This window comes from Alosa alosa, chromosome 10 (assembly GCF_017589495.1).
Source record: "Alosa alosa isolate M-15738 ecotype Scorff River chromosome 10, AALO_Geno_1.1, whole genome shotgun sequence".
NCBI lineage: Eukaryota > Metazoa > Chordata > Actinopteri > Clupeiformes > Clupeidae > Alosa > Alosa alosa.
Window position 1 is genome coordinate 19,095,151 of NC_063198.1, and position 19,938 is coordinate 19,115,088.

General features: G+C 44.1%; 1 long non-coding RNA gene across 1 annotated transcript in view; it reads right to left on the bottom strand.

Annotated features, from left to right (window-relative positions):
• Window positions 1-19,938, bottom strand: part of LOC125301889 — a 111,707-nt gene that overhangs the window by 36,060 nt on the left and 55,709 nt on the right. The window lies entirely within an intron of this gene.

Sequence of the window (19,938 nt, forward strand, 5' to 3'; positions counted from 1 at the left end):
GCTTCTTGACAATCCCGCTAACCCATTTGAAACGGCGTCTGAGAGTACTACAACGGCGTTGCACTTTTCTAGTGTCGGTTGAAAAAGTCGAAAGCTGTGCGCTAATGATTCAACCCGGTGAGTTCAGCCAAAACATTAATTAAAACCAAGCCAAGGTCAACACCATTAATGCCCTATTAAAATAGTAGATCCCACTCACCCAATTGTATAATTCAAATGTACTCAAAAGTTAAGTCAAATATACAGGACCCCCGCAGTTCTGGCTCTGTGGTTAGCACGCGCGAAAAGACGAAAGTTACCTCCAACAACATCCAAGCGATGTCTGATCATTTGGGGTGATTGATATAGGCGGCGAGGTTCACAGTTGTGGTGTTACTGGGTTTACTTGTGGGTTACATGCTCTGTACAGAGGTCCTATGGCGAATAAGCTGTTCCTGCTGCGGGTTAAATAAAATAAAAGAAGAAACTGCTCATGATTTTTTTAGGGGCTGGCAATTTCGCTCTGCTTTTTCCTCGTCGCCCACCACCGGGCAGTGATCCTCATGCTGCTTTTAAGGACTGATATTTTAGAAAGTGCTTTCTTCACCACCAGGTGGTAGTAGTCCAAGCAGTTTGTCAATATGCAGCATCATCTTACCGCGATTTGCTCAACTCGTAATTGATATTTAACGAGGTTCTAAAATAATAAATGCCAGGGACAGGCTGGTTGACATAGTGCGTCAGTCATTAAAGAAATCGTAGTAGACCTACCTTATACAGTAGTATATTTAGTTGCCCAGTGTGGGTCTTTTAGGTACTAAAGTATAGATGTGCCCATCTCCTGCTAACATAAAGATGGAAAGTCTAAAAGATGGAAAGTCTAAAACTACGTGATAATGTTAGGATGAAGTCTCAGTAACTTCGGAGATAAGTAAAAGTTATAAAGTAGGTTATAAGGTAATAAATAGAAACTAGGCATAAGATCCCACAATAAATACAAAAAAATAGTTTGACATAAGTAAGTGATTATTCTGGGACTGCTGCAGACCCCCCCTTTTCCCTTGTTTAATTCCTCCCCAATTGGTCCCCTTTGGTCTCTGACATTTAACATGATCCCACATAAATCTTTAAGGCATGACATCAATTTCAAATAATTCAGCATAGAACAACCTTTTTGAGAAACATATTTGTTATTGTTTGAGGACGTGGCCCAGTTCCACTGCAACATGAAAATGCTGTTTTTGTCATCGACATCTGCCATGGATCGGCCACAGCCCGAGAGTGGCAGAGTTCACCGCCTTACAATAAACCAAAATCAGAGCTTCGCTAGTGGCTCTCTCTTCTAAGTACTTTGGAGTGTATTAATGATGTTTACATGGGAGTGTACTCCTGAGAGGGATTGCACAAGAAGCCCGTATATCAGGCCTGAAGCTTTTTCTACCACCAATTTGTTTGTCTCCGTGTAGCAGTGTTTAGCAAACATTGTTTTAGCAGTTAGTTAACATCAAAAAAGATCCGCCATTATGGATAGATTGGGTATGACGGATTTTGGACGGAAAGTAGCGACACTGAGAACGGCAGAGTGCTCACTGGGAGGTAGGGGAGGGCTTTCCCCCCCCTTTTCAAAGTTGTTTTTATCGAGGGCGACTTCTGCATTCATCTGGGGAGAGGGGATAGTCAAATCTCTGGTCACTCACCTTCTGACCCTCTTTCCATTCTGGTTAATGTCATTGAGAGCAGTTGTTGTTCCTTAATTGCTAACACAAGTGAGGTGTTCAGATGTCTTAAGAGTGACCAAGTGAGGGTAATTACCATCAGTTCTATTAAGAGTTGTTTCTTTTCAGTCAACGTAAGTACCCAAAAGTATCCAAGATAGAATATATCGATATTATATGCATGGGTTACACAGTGTCAGTTAAAGCATTATTTGTTCAACATAAGACACAAGGGTTATAGAGGCAGAGAGGAGAAAGCTTGGCTGTTCGTTCTTGCAGTGGACAGCAGATGGCCCAAGTACGACGGCAGGTCCCCACAAGTGGAGCTGGGCCGATAAAAATCTAGCGGCGGCTTATGGTGTGTTTTCTTCCCCAAAGCCATTTGAGAATGATGGCTCCGTTTTCTCCGGCCCAGGCTCTTAAGTGTGGCACATTTAGAGGCCCTGGAAATGATCCTGCCAGGTTCCCACTCATACGTGCTCCTCGTTCCTCCGAGTTAGCCAAGCTGATGCTCTACGCAGCTCTTAATGCCTCAACGGCAGGCGGAGTATCGGGAGTTTAACACTGCTGGAGCATGCTGGCTGGGGAGATGACAAAACATTAATAGGCAAATAAAAAACCTCCATGGGCAACTCTCATGGCCAAGCTGGTCAGTCACAGTGGATGTGCAGGTGAAGGTGGAACTGCCCCTACAATACAAAGAGGCAACCAATCTGCAGTGCTCTGGGTCTCTGTACAGAGTTGATCTGTGAATTTACCAGTGTTATGTCTCATGTGATTGTTGGTTAGGCTTCTCCTTTTCTTTCTTTCTTTCTTTCTTTCTTTCTTTCTTTCTTTCTTTCTTCTGTCCTTTCTTTCTTTGTTTCTTTCTTCGATCCTATAGGAATTATTGGTCCCGAGGAAAGGGCAAGTGGGACTGTAATTTGAATGTCAGAGCACTGAAAACGCTGTCTGCATAGTGTCATGTGTATAATGAACTCATGGTCACTGAGCGTGGGGTGGTAATCACAGATGTGAGTGGCCTGCACGATCCTCCATCCAACTGGGGAGGGGGGTAAAGCCCTGTGGTCTTATTAACCAATCCCCGGTGGTGCGGCCAAACATGCAGGGCGAGGTTCGTCCTAATTATAGAGGAATGTCAGAGCGGCGCTTTGTCTCTGTGTGGCCACCAGGCAAGGTGAGGTGATGCAAACGTTACTGTAACAGCACGCACAATTCGTTCCACCGCCCCGGTCGTCCACACCACTGGCTCGTGTGCATGTGCATTCCTCCTGGTTAAAGACTGTGGTTTGTGATAGCACATCTTTGTGCCGGTCGTACACAGATTGCGGAGGATGGAGGAGACAGACAGACGCAGAGTCAGACAGACAGGAGACAGATGCAGTGCTTTCCCTTCCTTCTATCCAGAAATCCATCGAGCGGCTTTGTCATTCCTGAGGTTTTTTTTTTCCCTTTTCATACTCCATGATGAAAACATTTGGAATCAGTCACTGCTTTTTGCAAAAAAAAACTTTTGGATTGTACCATCTGAGTGGATTAACCACTCTGTCATAAAGCACCCCCCCTGCTTTTTCCTCTCTCCACTGAAGTAAGAGCAACTGGGAGATTTGTCTGTCATAAGGAAAACACAAGAGACACTGTTTTCATGGTGGCATGTTTCTTTAACCTTTGACAAGCCTGAAAAGCCAGGCTACAGAACAACACTTCATCCTTCACTTTTTCTGCCCATCAAGGAAATGAGTGTAGTGACTGGGAGAAGCCCACCCAAATAACGAAACATTCAAGTGCCGAATGTGGGACAAGATTGCTGCAAACTACCCACGCAGAACAGAGCACCTGAACTGGCAGCCAACATTTCCAGAACAAAACAAAACGTTATTATAATAATACCCTGAGTTTGGCATTGGGCGTATTTGAAAAACCTTGATCCTGTGTGTCGACTGTCTGTTAAATAGAACACCATCATAATATTATGACTATAAACTGTCAACTTTATATCCGATTGAAAATATCAGTCTCAGAAAAGTACAGGATGGAAAAACAAAACTTTTTGGACACTAAAAGACTTTCCTGAAATTCAAGATGCAGCACTTGAGGTTTGGGTTTGACACATGATTCGGTTCGGGTCTGTCACATGATTCACACTTAAATATGAATGGGCCAGCGATCTTTTAAAGAAACAGAACTGAAAATGATTATGCCAACCACTGAACAGCGATACACCTTTTTAATACAAGCTGTTAATGTTTGATTGTATTGGCCGTGCCTCTGCACTTCAGAGATGTCTTATTCAAGTTAATGACACAAAGTTAAAAACATATTGTGGACATTTTTAAACCCTCCCTTTAATGGTCAGGCGGCAGGAGGGATAGAAAGTCAGACAAATACTCAAAAGCGCATCCACATCCATTAAGTGTTAATATGAAATTACAATTTACAAATTACCATTTCTCCCAAAATGTAATTTTGTCTTAAATAGTCTATCTCAGGATTCTTTTTGAATTTTTTAATCTTTTTAAAAATATCATTGCAGATATTTTTCACATCCAAAGATATGATCTGCATTGAGGCAGGCAGATAGAGCCCACAAAGAACAAATCAGTGATATATGTAATCTGTAACCTATGTTCAGTAAATTGGGTACACTGAGAAACAGAGAGAAATTCATAGGCATCAAACTGATAGCAGAGACAGCTGTGTTGGATGGTGTACAACATGACATTTAGATAACAAAAAACAGAGGCATGCACAAGGTTTTGAAGAGTCTAAGATCTGACTTATGTTACAGTGATTTCCTCAGTTTAGAGAGCATGGAAGCAAGGCCTTTGGAGTGTTTTGTGAGGCTACAATTCAGTCTCGATAAACCTTTACGCTGAAATAGTCTGAACCGACTGCGCCTGGAAATATGCACATATTTTATTTGATCCTTGGGTAAATGTAACATATATGACATGCTGCACTAAATACAGATTTCAAATAGCACTGAGGTCATAACAGCGAGGATGCTGATATAGCGTCTGTAAACTCTCCGTGACCCCTGGCATTCGTGAAGTGTTGTGAAGTGGTTCACACTGCCGTGTGATCAAATCCTCGGGATGTGAATAAACACCTATAATCTTACTTTTTTTGTCCTCCTTTTTTTGGGACTCGGTAAACAGAGCGGGTCTGGCAACAGATGCTACAAATTTAGACTCGGAACTCACAAATGCAAACATCTGGTCTGTTACCCGTATGTATGAACGCGGCCATTCTCTGTGTAAGCAACCCCAGAGTGCATAAGGAAGTACTTGGGCAATAACTTCAGGATAATGTCAAGAGTGTCCCCAAATGCAGCCACTTTTTAACTGCGGGGGCCCCCTGAGTCATTGAAGATGACTGTTTAAATAATGCTCTGTTTGTATCACTTTACTGAGAGCTTTGTGGTTCCGTGGGCAGGCGGTGAATTACCATCCTCTAACTATGGTCACGCCGCCTTATATCTTTGCTTAGGCAAGCAACATTACCTTTTTGTCTTTTACTCCTCCTCTTTAAACAGCTCGTTAAATTAAATGACTTTAAGGCGGCATTGCAACTGCAACCACCACTGGTGAGACTTCGGCTACTGCATCAGCCACTACCATAATAGGAAATGCAAACTCCAAGTTGGTTTACAACAGTAGTGTTATCATTATCATCAGTGGCAACAATATATGTTTGCCAGTTTTTGCTCCGAATGAGATGCATATAAATTGCATTCAGCTGCTGCAGGGTCTCTCTCAGGCACAATTACTCTGTTTACATGCGGTAGTATGGGACGGAAATTGCTTTTGAAAGCATCCCTTTTTTGACTAGGGTATGTTTTTTTTTTGCCATGCATAAGCCACGTGTTTACAGGGCATTTAAGGGGAAATTCAATGCGCCACACATCACCAAGTCGCTTGGATGGCCACACAAAAGGCCCATTTCCAGCCAAGCCAACACAAGCTCTTGTATAGTCTACCTGAGGAGAGATGACTTCTCTGACAGGCATTATTGTGGAAGAGTACACACACACAGACACGCACACACACACACACACACACACACAGGGAGTGAAAGAACATGGTGGAGCCTAATGAGGTGCTAAAGTCATTTCTAGGCTTAGAAAGTAAACAAATATGTAACTATGTAAACAAAACAAGAGAATGAATAAGTGACAAAAACACTTAAAAACACTTAAGTTTGCTTCACTGACTCAGTGTCAGATATTGAATCATTGTCAAAAATAACAAGAATAAACAGAACCCATTGAGGTTTATAATACGTTTGGAGTTATAAATCACGAGCTTGCGTGTTAGTTGATCAGGACCCAGATGTCAGTTTGGATCAGTGAAGTAGCCTTCTGAAACATAACGGTTTTGTTTCAAGTCTCTGTCTCTACCTTTTTTTCCCTCTGTCCACCAGATTACCCCAAGAGCTTGTCCTTCCTGTCGGGCCGGTGTAATAGATATCATCTAAATCATTAGAGTTCATTCTGTGCTTTGTGCCACCCTTAGGCTGTGCTCTCTGCGACCCCCAGGGGTCAAGCGGCAGAGAGCTCCCTGACCCCGGGCACTTCCTCTCGGTATTAACAGGCTAGTTATGTCGTCAAAAGCCCTGATATAGACCACGGCTTCCTTTTTCAAAGAAGAAGGGGAAATCGGTCAATCAGGGCAATGCGTCTGACAAGGTCTCTCTAGGCCTGGCTCTCTCCGCTTAGCCCAGGACGGCCGAGGGAGGCACTGAAGCTTTTTATGTGGCTTATTGGGAGCGTAATGACAACACACAGAGGAAGCGCGGGTCCCTCTGACAGAAATTATGTGGTCGCACACACCCTCCGGCTGCAGTGCCCCAAAAAAAAAAAAAAAACACTGAAGTTCCACTCATCTATCCCCCACCTCCACACTGCCTCTGCTTTCTACCCCATCCTGGTGTGCGGAGAATGGTCCCTGGCCGTTTACGTTAGAAGAGTAAATGCGGTACAGCTCTGTTAGATACATTCCGGTGTGATACGAGACAGACTTCAGCGACTGACAGGGATTATTCTGTCCTTAATTTCAGGCCGTTTAAAAGGGAGTATTTTACCCAGTGGTTACCACAAATATTCTCTTGCTTATGCAGTCAATCTAAATAATTATGTGAGATCTAAGACTGACAATGTAGGGGAAGTTTTTTTCTTTTCATTTAAATGAGCTAACTGCCTCCATTTGTTTTGAAGTTACCAAGTTACCATAGCAAAAATGTAAATTGATGTTATTTTTATTTTTAACTGAGATTTCTCTAATTAACATCCCATGACTACGTTTTAAAACATATACAAATCTAGAAAATGTGAAATTGTGTTGTGGTTGTAATGGTGTTTTGGTCATTTATCAGTCTCAGAGAAAAGAGCCCTTCAAATCCAAATAATCACAATAATTAAGCTTAAAGGTCTGCACAGGGCAAGGCCCATGTGTTTCCTATAAGCCAATTGCCTTATGAAATATGCCTTTGAGTGTCTGTGTGTGTTTGCCTGCAAGCACATTGTGTGCGTCTGTGTGTGTGTTTGTGTGTGTGTCTGTGTGTGTGTGCGTGTGTGCACCCATTTGAGCACAGGTCTTCCAATGGAGCACCTTTGCCCTGTGCAGACCTTTTCCAAAACCAGACGGGGTGCATGGGGAAAATCACTCATGCCATGTACCCCCCACCACCCCACATCCCTCAGCTTCAACAAGAGGTGCAAGGTGCCTACCCCACTGCTCCTATTACCCCCCTCCCCTCCAACCTTCTCCACAACACATGCCCACACACACACACACACACTCGACTGCCCTCTCACCCTGTGAAGTGTAAATAATTGCAGCTCTCTTTCTTTAAGCAGCACTGGAGGGCTGGGGAGTGCATCCGAGTCCTGTCTCTCCTCAGAGAGCAGCCACAGCAACAGACAGCGTGACGCGTCAGCACCTAGGAAGCCTGTGCGTTCTCAGGTAATGTAGAATAACGTCCAAATCTAAGTCCAAATGCTCAGATATTTCAACCATGCTCAGGTAATGTACAGGATTTTTAAGCCTGTTTCCCTTCTTAGCAGTCATTCAAGAATAATTTAGTATCCTAATCATTGTTAATGGTAAAAAAGTCAAGTATTGAAAAATATCTAGCAAATGTGTTTGATATTATGAAAGTATGTCAAAGAAAGATGTTATGTAGAATATAAACAGTCATCTCTAAATAATCCATGCACCATGCACTATCTATCTTTACAAATGTTGCATTTGGCTAAATAACCAGAGAAACACATTTTTTTTTACAATTAAGGAAATAAGACTGTGGTTGCAAAAAGTCCCCTTTGGATTGCACTAATATGTGGAAGAAATGCATTACACAAACAAGAAATAAATGAAAGCCGGATTAATTCTACAGTACATGGGCTCACTTGGGCACCGACAACAGGCACTGGACCTTGTGCCCACTGCTAGTTTAAACATACTGTAGATAGCCACTCATGATGAACCTGAATTATTTTAGACTAGAGCAACGGGTCATGTAATATGTGCAGTTGAATGAAGGTCAGTTGAAACAAGTTATATCAAATGAGTTAATTATGGATGTGTGAGAACCAATCAGATGCAGTTTATTAGGTGTTCAGAATGTTGAATGGTTTGCATCTTATTAAAACATTTACATTAAGGATAGCGCAGTGGTGCATTACACATGGAGAAAACAGACTCAAAGGATTACACAAAGTGTCTCAGCACCTTGTGAGAGCACATGGGTCAACATTAAGATCCACTTATTTTTACAAGTTCAAATCTCCACTAATTCTTTTCTCAAAAGCTGGCAGCTTTACCATTACTTATGCTTAGCACTCAAACCACAAACCCTCTGTTGACAGACCCAGTTGCCGTGTGTGTGTGTGTGTGTGTGTGTGTGTGTCTGTGTGTGTGTTTAGTCTGTGGCGTTCATCCCTCCCACCCGCCCACCATATCGCCTCTTTAATCAAGAGCGCCTCCGCGGGCGATTGTGAGGCTGAAATGGTGCGTGACCGCGGCACGGATGGCAGCGCTTCGAGGACAGATGCGGGCACTTCCTAGCTCCTATTGTGCTGTAATGGCCGCTCGCTCGCAAGCGCCGTGGCCGCCGCCACCAAGGTGAGGTGACGGACGGACCTCTAATTACCGTCTGCACTGCTCAAACACTCGATGATAAGTGGCAGGGACAACAGCACCTCAATCCTCACCAAGCATCTGCCCCGTCAAGAGCTAAGCAAACATATGGGATCGCTGAGCTCACTGGTAATGGTGTGGGTGTGTATGTGTGTGTGTGTGTGTGTGTGTGTGTGGGGGTGACTGTGCTCAGTGACAGCCGACACAATGAATGCTTTCCACAGGGATGCATGGCTGCGAACCATGTTGATGGCCTCTGGTCCAACACCCCCACCACCACTGCCACCTCCCTATCTCTGCCATGGGTGGCTGGATAAAAGCCACTTTTCATCGTTTCAGTTAGGCGATTTATCATTTTTCTGTGTTTCTGGTTCTGGTGTTCCATTTTCTGGTTGAATGAGATAGCACAGTAGTTAAGGGGATACAACCTATACAGTGAATAGACTGTGTACCTATGATAACCCATGTATAAATAATATTTAGGGGGGAAGATGATGAAATGACAATTTGTTTAGCTGATTGAGCGACTTAAGTCTTTTAAGTGAGAAAACATCAACTACTGTAGAAATAGCACAAAGTAAACAAAGTCAACACAATAACAATGCAAAAAAGTTAGAAAGTAATTATCTTTTTTTCTGGTCTTGGAGGAGCAATACTAAATCCATGTGGAGCTGAAGGAAATGCCTCCAGCCTGGCCCGGCCAAGCTCGCAATTATGGATCTGTTCTCCACAGCGCCGTGTGAGTAAATAAACAATCCCAACCCAGAGAATAATGATCTGGCTGCTTTTGTCTTTGAGCTCCATGTGGATGACACACGGAACCCGCATGCTGTGAATTCCTACCCATACCCTCAGAATGGAGTGCCCCCTACCCCAACCCCATCCATTCCTGCACTATAAATATACCACAGCAATCAAATAAAACAAATGAACTGTCAGGACACAAGTATTTACAAGCATGGCAGAATTCAAGCAATTATAAGTAAATTTGTTGCATTTCAGAGTAAGTGGTAGCAGATAGTGCTTGAGGAGGAGAGTGTGTATGTGTGAGTGTGCGTGTGTATGTGTGTGCAACAGTGTGTGTGGGAGAGAGAAAGAGAGAGAGGAGTTAGTGAGTGAAAGAGAGTGAGGATATGTGTGTGTGTTGCCAGTGGAGTGTGGCGTGTAGGGGTCTTTAAGGACTGGCAGAGTTGAGTTGCCAGAAGCAGGGTGCTTTGGTCTCACTCGGCCTCCTTTAGTCTGTGTCACGTTTAGAAAACAAAGAGCCCTATCCATGCACAAGTCAAACCGCTTCTCACCACAGAGAGCAATGAGGAGAGGGAGGGAGGGAAGAGAGAGGCGAGGGAGAGAGAGAAAGAGAACAAGAGAGAGAGGCATGACAAGACACCCAAAGGGCTATTACAAATGACCATTAGGGCGTCAAGGCACATTTGCTACCCTGTTATTTAGTCATGTTTCAAAATATACTCACCCCATTTTAACGTTTTTTTTTTTTTTTTGAAGGTTTTTGTTTCTTGGGCTCCTTTTTGTGTTTGGCCCTCTCCCTTGCACTATAAAAGTTCTATCTGTACTGAGCTGAACTGTCCTCTGCTGTGCTATTGTTGAGTTGTTTATAGAAATACGTGGGCCAACATCAATCCATCAAAGTATGGTGTACAATGTGTTTGGCTGAGGAAAAGCGATGAGAAGTTTTCAGCAGCATTCTCTGCCGTCAGTGGAGGACCAGAAATAGATAGAAATAAGCGCGGGTGTATTTTTAAAAAAGAGAGATAACAAAAAAATGGCAGCCTGTAGCTGCTACCTCAGAGTGGGAGTTTTTTTTTGTGTGGCTAACACGTTACTCACCACATTCGCATGAATTAGAGAGAGTCATTCTTTGGTTACAATGCTCTACGGCCATGCTAAACGGCTTTGTCTTGAGCAGTCTGCAATTATAATGTATTTTTAGGGAGTCTAAAAACATTCTTGATCTGGCTGGAGGCTGACCTATTGGAGTGAGACGTTTTGTTTAATGTTACTATGGGGATGACGGGAGCAAGCAAAAGCATTAAAATCACAAGACAACGTTCTTTCCTTTTTTCCTTTTCTTTCTTTTCCCTTCGTCAAGTTGGGCTGTTTAGCTAAGTGAACAAGGGGAACTCTCCAATTAAAAGAACTAAAGGTAACACACACCCACACCCACACGCACACCCACACGCACGCACACACACACACACACACACACACACACACACACACACACACACACACACACCCTCCCCTTACACCCCCTTCACCGGGCCGCAGTGGGACAATAAGCGAATGACAGATAAGGAATGATTTGCTCAGAGCAAAACCTTCAAAATAAACAAACCATTAGGACGCGTTACCGGCGATCCGGCAGAGGGGGAGGCCGGCAGGCAGGCAGGGCTGTTTCGCCATGCCCCAATTCAGGTGAATTACAGGCAAATGTGTCCGGCTGGCACGGGCGCAGCTGTGATAATACTGAGAAGGGGGCCTGTTCAGTGCCCCGGGCCCACCGACCAACCCGCCTGCACAGTGTCCAGACCATTGGCCCGCTTCGACAGGGGAACAAGCAGGCAGAGTGAGGGGGTCTGGTTTACAACGCGACACCTTGCCAAGTAGTCACACACACATGCACCTATGTGGAGTGAATGTGTGTGTGTGTGTGTGTGTGTGTGTGGGGGCAGTCAGACAACCCACAGGTTTTTTTGCTGAGTAGGGTTCTGTGTTTGGAAAGACAAAGAGAGAAAGAAAGAGAGGGAGAGAGGTGGGAGGGTGGGCAGGAGGAGAAAAAAGGCTGCTGTGTTTTCTTTTACGGGGCAAAGAGTGTTTATTTTCTGTTTCTTTGGTTTCAAAGCGTGGGCACCAGACTAGAGAGGAAACCAGAATAATTAAAGTTAAAGTGGCGTGATTGAGTGCTGTTTTCCCTGCATGTGGCACAAACATTTTCGACGCAGACTCCGCTCTGGTAATGGCATCTAGGGGCCTGCTGATGATCACAGAGCGGGGACAATGCCTCACGCCAGCGGCGCAGAAATCACATTTCTAACGTCGGATTTTATATGGGCAGGAGAGAGGCGCACCACACTGATTTGGTGGGACTCGGTTGTACTCTCTGTGTGCTGCGTCTGTGCCTAGGAATGTCCGTGGTACGACTTTGAGATGCTATATCTACTCTCTTTTGCACGATACTGCAGTGGCTCAGGGTCACAAACAAGGTCAAAGTATGGTAGTACAGTCAGAACTCTATGGTCCTTGAAGGTAAATGGGAAACATAATTGTACAGGTGTACAATACTGTAAATAGTTTTGAATGTAAAGTGTCTGTGTAATGTAAATAACTCTTTGGCTGTTTTCCATGGCATGTCTAACCTGTGTAGTTAGTTCCCAGTGTCCAGCACTTTATGCTACTTGCTGCGTGGAAGCCCACATGTTGGAAGAGGTGTGTGCTAACGTTTGGCAAGTCTCTACCAAGAGGAAATGAGAAAACCATCACACACCTCCCTCATACGCTCTCATCAAACCATTAGATGGCTTGCTTCTGTTACTTGGATTAAGAAAGTACACCAAATTATGATTCCATCTTGAAAATACTTGAGCACATTCGCACACACACACAGGATGGTTGGACGGACACACACACACACACACCCACTGAAGCACTCTTAAATCATTCAAATGTGAACCCATGTCTTTGATTGCAGGCTGCACTCATTCATTCATCTTTCTCTATTAGCTTTTGAAGTGAAATAGTTCAGCTTGTCCAAACACAGACTCAGAATACACACACATTGAAAAGATTAATCTGTTTCTAAAAACCACACCTGTAAAACTTCTTAAGCTCTATAATGTCTTGATATAGACAGTTAGGGTTTCAATTTCTATTACATGTCCAGAGATTATGCACTTAATATTCAATTAGTGAATACAATATACTTACATTTGTACATATTCGTAATATACAGGTATTTGGAGTTTAAGTTAGGGATAGAAACATGGGAAGTTTGTGGTATATTATTACTCATTACATACACTGTAGTAATGGTCGTAGAATTTGGAAGGAGTAGAATCAACCACCATAGGATCAATCATCATTTACAGAACTGAACAGATGCACTTTATGTTTGTCATTAGTTTAACCGTTATGGAGCAATGGATCAATATGGGGCAATATTTCATTTGGCTCCTCATGTGTTAATAGGCTTCCTAATCAGAATTTGACATAGAGCATAAACTATACATTTTGCTGTTTGTATTTCTATGGTAGGAATAAATAACATAAAGTAGGGTCACAGTCACTGTTGTCATGGCCATTTAAAGCTTCAGCTTTACACAACGTGTGTCAACAATTTTACAGAGTAAAGAAACGTACCCATTGGAACCGTAATACAGAGCAAGTGCCTTATAATGCCTTACAAAAACATATATTCATACACATATTTAGTGATTTTTTTGGAGGGGTTCTCATACCTAGTAATTAGAGCAATAGTCATATGCATATTATATTTCATGTATGCTTTTACTTGTGCCATGAAGGGATGTTCAAAGCCACCACAGGAAACTCCTTAGTCCCAAAGCATGAGTCTCTATGTGAGGACATGGCTGCTATATGAACATGAGCTGCATGGTATATATGTATGGTGATTATATATGGATATAATTTATATATATATATATATCGTATTATGATATATGTCCAACTGGGCCAACATGGAAATTAATTGAGTTATGCATATGGAAATGAACACTTTCACACTCTTTGTCTCAAGAAAGCTGGAATGAAGTAAGCAAAAGCAGTGTGTGTGTGTGTGTGTGTGTGTGTGAGTGTGCACATACATGGAGGGTAGAGCAATGACACGCTCTTGAGCACTTGATTGCAGGCATCTTGAACAGATCTGGCCTCACCACAGGTCTCTCTCTCTCTCTCTCTCTCTCTCCTTCCCGCAGTCCCTTAGTCCCTCCACCCCCTCCCTCTCTCTCTCCAGTGATTACAGATGGGGTGGGGGGCTGTCATTAGTGTAAGCTCTCACACAGACCCACACACACCCACACACACAGAGACCCACACACACACACACACAGAGAGACCCACACGTGCGCGGGGGCATCGCATGAATGACCACACTGAGTCCTGGGCTTGATCAAGCGGCGGTGCTGGCCGCGGCGGGTGTAAGGAAATACCCCGGTGGGCCTATCAGGCCCCATTAGACAGACCAGGGCCAGCCCAGGGAAAACCAGCTGGTGCAGCAACACTCACAAGCTCTGTTGACCTCCCCAAGTCAAAATCAGCCCCCCCACACACACACCCATGCAAATACCGTTAGCCAAATTGGAAAAAGGAGCCACGGTCATTTTCATATTTCACAAATACTCTGTGTGACGAGAATTAATCGAGGACGTGGACACTGGCTGACACACAGTGACCCAGTGGAAGTGCCCTTGAAATAGTCAATGAAGGAGCTATTTATAAAATGTTAATAAGTCCACAGTAGAGCTTTTAAAAGATTAAGTAGGGGTGAAAAAAACATATTTAGACCTACATCATTGTTAACAAAAGTAAGAAAAAAAAAGAAAACACCATGCTTATTTACCCAGATAAATAATAGTGGGATAAGTAAACTTCACTGGACTGCTGTTTTGGAGTTGAGGCTAAACATGTGTTCACCAAGTCCAAGTCCTGGCACTTGAAGCCATCTGACAGGTGCGTGGTGGTCCTCCTGCGGTCCTCCACCTCGCAAAAGCCGAGCCGTGCAATCGGAGACTGTTTGTAAACAGTCTGTCCTTTCTCAAAAAAGGGCCCTGGAGATTTGAAGAGGAAAGTCAAATAGCTGCAAAACGGCTCAATTTGGCACCGATCCCTGCGCTGTACGCATGAGTGATCTTAATTGCGGTGGGACTCAACAGTCACTCTGCTATCTCTGGGCATACCTTCGCCTAATGACAACTCTGAGCGAAACAAAAAACCTCTCCCGCCCTTGTTTACTTGAACAGTGTGGTGATTGCACTGAAAAAGCTGGAATTCAAACACCAATAATTGGAACTTTCTTTTTTCTCCAGTAATTGACATTAGACTTACATTTATTATAAAATTGATGGGTAATTTGTTAGGATTAGCCACCCTACGGACTGGGTTTAATTGGGTGTAACATGATCATTTAGAAAGAGAGAGAGAAGAAAAGAAACAAAGACAGAAAGAAGTGGTCAAATAGCTTACTTTTCCTGGCATACAAGACTACATACTTGTAACATTGAAGAACGGTAATTGTTGCTGTAAACAGCGGCATTGTAGTTTCTGTGTTATGCTGCCTTCCTCTTGGCAACCTGGTTACTATGTTGCTTTGTACAGTAAAATCAACCTCACAGCCTATTTAATGCCAAAAGCAACAGCTATTGGCATGGCCTTCCTGGCAATGAGAAATGTGCAAATATACACTGATGTTTCATGTGAAAGAAAGTTACAAATTAAAAATGGTTGTTAGTTTATTTCATTGTAGTTCACATAATGAGCACTACCAAAGGATAATTTACAGGTGTAGTAGCCAGCACTCTACATTTGCCAAATTTCAGATAAACCTACATAGCTAAAACCTAGATAGTGAATTACGGATACTACCATTTATGTTTCAAATTGACATCTAAGAGGCCATCCCATCACAGTGTAATGAAGTGATTTGTCAATTGTGTGGGTGTGTTGTTTGTGTATGCCTGTGTGTGCGCCTGTGTGTCTGTGAGGCGTACAGTATATGTGTGTGCGTGATAGGTGCACTGGAGACAAGGCACACACAAGCACAGACACAAAGTGAACTGGCTCCATCTGTCATCAAGGATGTTTTATGAGTGTGCTTCCACCTTCTCTCTGACAGCCGCTGTCACCGCTGTGTGTGTATGTGTGTGTGTGTGCCATCACCACCCACCACCTCTCCCAGACACTTTCCGTTGTCAGTGTTAGCAGTGTTAAAGTGTTAGGTCTCTACCAGCAGGATGTGGCCCACAACCCCCTCATCCATATGCAAGTCAAATACATGGAAGCACCACCGCAATATACACCAAGTCCATACTAATACACGAGTCCAAAATAGTTTGTTTACCTTTGGCACTCTGCAAATCTGGACTGCTGTAGGTACATATGTAGTAATAAGCCATGCCAAGATGCCCAAGTCTAAATTTTGCTATAGATGTAGATATATTAAAAATATATTTAATAACAGGTTGTTTATTATTTATATTGTTATAGCTTATGCTCTATATTCACATGTGAGTATAAATTATATAATACATTCTATGTAATTGTTTCAATAGTTACAGTTCAAAGGTAGGCTATCTTCCTTGATAAATGGGATCACTCCTGTCTTTTTTCTTCTTTTAAAACACTTTAAACAAAGAGAGAAACTGACAGAGAGAGAGAGAGAGAGATGAGAGCTACACTAGTCAAGTTAGCAACCCCTGGCCTCTAAGAGCTCCCGGGACCACCCCCTGGGAAGAGTGGGGAGTGTGTGTGTGTGTGTGTGTGTGTATGTGTTTGTTGGGTGTGATAAATTGGCTGCATGCTTGAACCCAAAGGTTGGCAAATTAACAGTTAATTAGCAGTTGATAAATGGCAGCTCTGCTGTGGGGCTCAGCTGCCGCGGCCCTTTTCCTCCTATCTCACCCAGGCAAGTGTTTATGTGCTGGGAACAAGTGTCGGCCCAGACTGTTATGTCTGTATTCTGTCACATGGTGGGATTGCTCTCAGATGTGCCCTCCCCCCTGAAATGCACTACCACACACACACACACACACAGACACACACTCACGTTTACACACGTGCAAAAACTGCAGAAAGACACACACAGACACACACACACACACACACACACACACAAGTATACACACATGCAGGATTCACTCACATTTATTCGCTCACATAAGCAATTGCACGCTCTTAAAGTCACATACATGCACACAACTGTATGTAGAGCTACAAATACGTTTTGCACAGGCAGATGCACACATACACCCACAGTTACACACCCTTACTTCCTGAGCTATGTACTCTACACAAGAACACAAACAAGCACCCCAGCACAACATACAAGCATTAAAAATCCACACACATACATAATGAAAGTAGCACCGGTACACTCATCAACATTCAAAACATAGGAAAGCAATGCTCAGCTACATAAAGGCTCCATTAAACACACACACACAGACACTTAGCCACAGCCATGATTTCTGCACCCATTTACCTCTTTGGGAAGACCTGCTGCCCCTCCACGTCTTCCCAGACACACTCATCAACGCCGCTGACAGTGATGGAGGCTGGATCGTCTTCTTTACGAGCTGATTTAGTAAAACATGTTTGCCGTGTTTGGCGTAATACTTCAGCGACACACACAAACACACCCCCAATGTTACACAACGGGTAATATATTTGTCCGGTCCAAGGCGCAAGGCACAAAACCAGAGCAGTGTAAACTCGAGTTCGTTTGAGCCGAGCGCCCACGTCTGAAAATAAATACGCTCGGCGCAGTTTTGTGACCCGTAATTGATGTGGCACTTGCATCCGTCCGCTGTTATTTAATGCTTTTTTAATTAAAAATGTTGTAATTTGCTCCGTGCCGACCAGCCAAGAGAGAAAAGAAGTTTCCTCCCCCTAATGGCACATGCATCACACAGTGTTTTCAGTGTGCTGACGGCCAGTTTGAATGAATATTCACTTTGTTAGTGTTGTCTTCTTGTGAATGTGACATATGATTAAGCGGCAAAGAGAAAGGAAGGGGTGTGTGTGTGTGTGTGTGTGTATGGTGTGTGAGGGTCATATTCAGGGAGGGTGTGTGTGTGTGTGGATAGGAGGGTTGTATTTGGGCAGCATATGTGTATGTGTGTGTGTGTGTGTGTGTGCGCGTGCGTGTGTGTGTGGAGGGGTTGGGGTCATGTCCCGTACCTCTTCAGAGACTCATTCATGTTTCAGCAGCAAGCAGGAGGCCCACGCAGGCCAGAGGAAACGGGAGCATGTACGTACATTAATTACTGTACACGCCGAGCGAGGGCCGCAAGTAATAATGTGTTGCAGTATGCCGACTGACAGGCCCAGCAGTCCAGCCCTTCACCGGCAACCCGACACTGTGAACACAGTTCATTTGGTTTTGTAAAGAGCAACAGATGCATGGCTCCACGGATGAGTGACATGAAACTCACCAAGCGTGATATGCACGGTCGCGATATCCTGAAAGGTAAGACCTTTCGAGGAGCACAATACAGCGCTGGGAATGATGTGGGGATGCACGCTCTGGTTTCGTACTGTAGGTGCTTCATGGCCGTGGGTTGAGAGATTGAAGTCTTTGGGGGTGATTGTGGGATGGACTTTTCCGGCTCCGTAGCTGTCTCGTCCGTCTGGCTTGATGGAGAATCGTTCAGGCTGTGGCCAAAGGTGGGGCTGACTGCATCCCAAAATTAGACACCTGATGGAAGACAGCCGACTCCGGATACAGATCCGGTCAAAGTCAGGGGCAGTCAGGCCCAGATTAGGGCCAGATTTGTAATGGTCAGCTGCAATCTGTGTTTTTACCTTTGACTTCTATATGTTCAGCGTACACATTTGAAAGGCTTACACCTTTCTCCACCATTTGTAATATGCTCTGGTTGACTTGTGACTCATTTTGATTAAAATCATCTGCCACATAAATGAAAAACAGCAATGTAAATACTGCAGACACAGATTTCAGGAACATCAAGGTAACATGTTAATTTTGTTTGGCCCCACAAATAACGATGACATGTATGCACTGTAATTAACTTGCTTTGTGTCGAGGCCTCTGTTAGATTTCCTTTTAAATGGAAAATGATAAGTTCTGAATTCGTTTATAGTACATTCATATTCGGAATAATATAATTGTCGATTTCAAGAACTCGATTTGGGCAGATAACGAGGAGCTCTCTGACTAGTCTGTCCTCCCTCCACGCTGACTGGGCCCTGCTGTGGGCAGAGCTTTGCCAGGGACCTGTGAGGAGGGGAGAGAGAGAGAGAGAGAGAGGAAAAACAGCCCGTGGTGCCTGCATTCATTCCAGATGCTGGCCAGCCCCGGTTCCCTTCACCAGCTGCCTTGGCCCGGCCGGGGGACTCGCTGTTGGTTTAGAGTTGGGCGCATGAGAATATGAGGTCTGTCGTGAACACCCGGAGAAACACTGCCCGCAGTGCCAGGGTTGCCACGCTTGGAGGACTTCGATCTGAATGCCAGACCTTTGAATGTTTGTGTTCTTTTCCCATCTGAAAAGGAAACAATTTTGCTTTAAAGGGGAAAATCGGAGTGGCATACATTTCCGCTCAAATAAAGAAAATCCTCCCCATACTTGAAGAGAGAGAGAGAAAAAAAAAGAAACATTTGTAACCATTCCGGTTTGTTTCCACCGTGTCTGTAGTCATTAAACGGGGGGCTCCCCTTTTTTCGTCCTGGGGGGTGGGGGCGCAGGCATTTGGTGCCTGAGCTAATGAAGTGCAATGTCAGGAATGAGGAATCAGAACTGATCCCCTTCACCCCATCATCAGTTTGTCACCCCGCATTTGCTCTGGCCGGAGTTAAATTTAGAAAGCAGACGAACAGGAAGGCGGAAAACCTCCGGGCCGCGTTGGAGCGCGTGGCACAGGCCAAACAGACCCTGACAGATGCATAAGCTTCGTTTAACCCCCCCCCAAATGCAATCGGGCCAAATCAAAGCAGCTGGGCTGTCTCTGGATTGGCCAAATTACTGTAATCAACACTGTTTCACTAGCTTCAGGCAGCTGGGTGCAGAAACGACGTACCAACTGAACAGAGCTCCACTCTGCTGCTGTGGAGGTGGGTGGTGGACTTGGCTTTTCAAAGTCCCAGAACCGCACTCCCAAATAATGATTTGGACTTTATAAGTCCTCTCAGGCTTCTGCCAGACATGGTAAGAATGTAACAAGTCTTTAAAATACAGGCCAGGAGAGGACACACAGTGCCCCAGCATACATTGTGGACAAATGGTCAGTCTCACTGTTGTTCTGCCTCAAAGTGCTATTGATCGAGCTAACCGCAGCAATGCTTTTCAACTTTTAAATAGTTTACTTTTGAGAAAAACAGTGGGAAAGGGGGCGACATG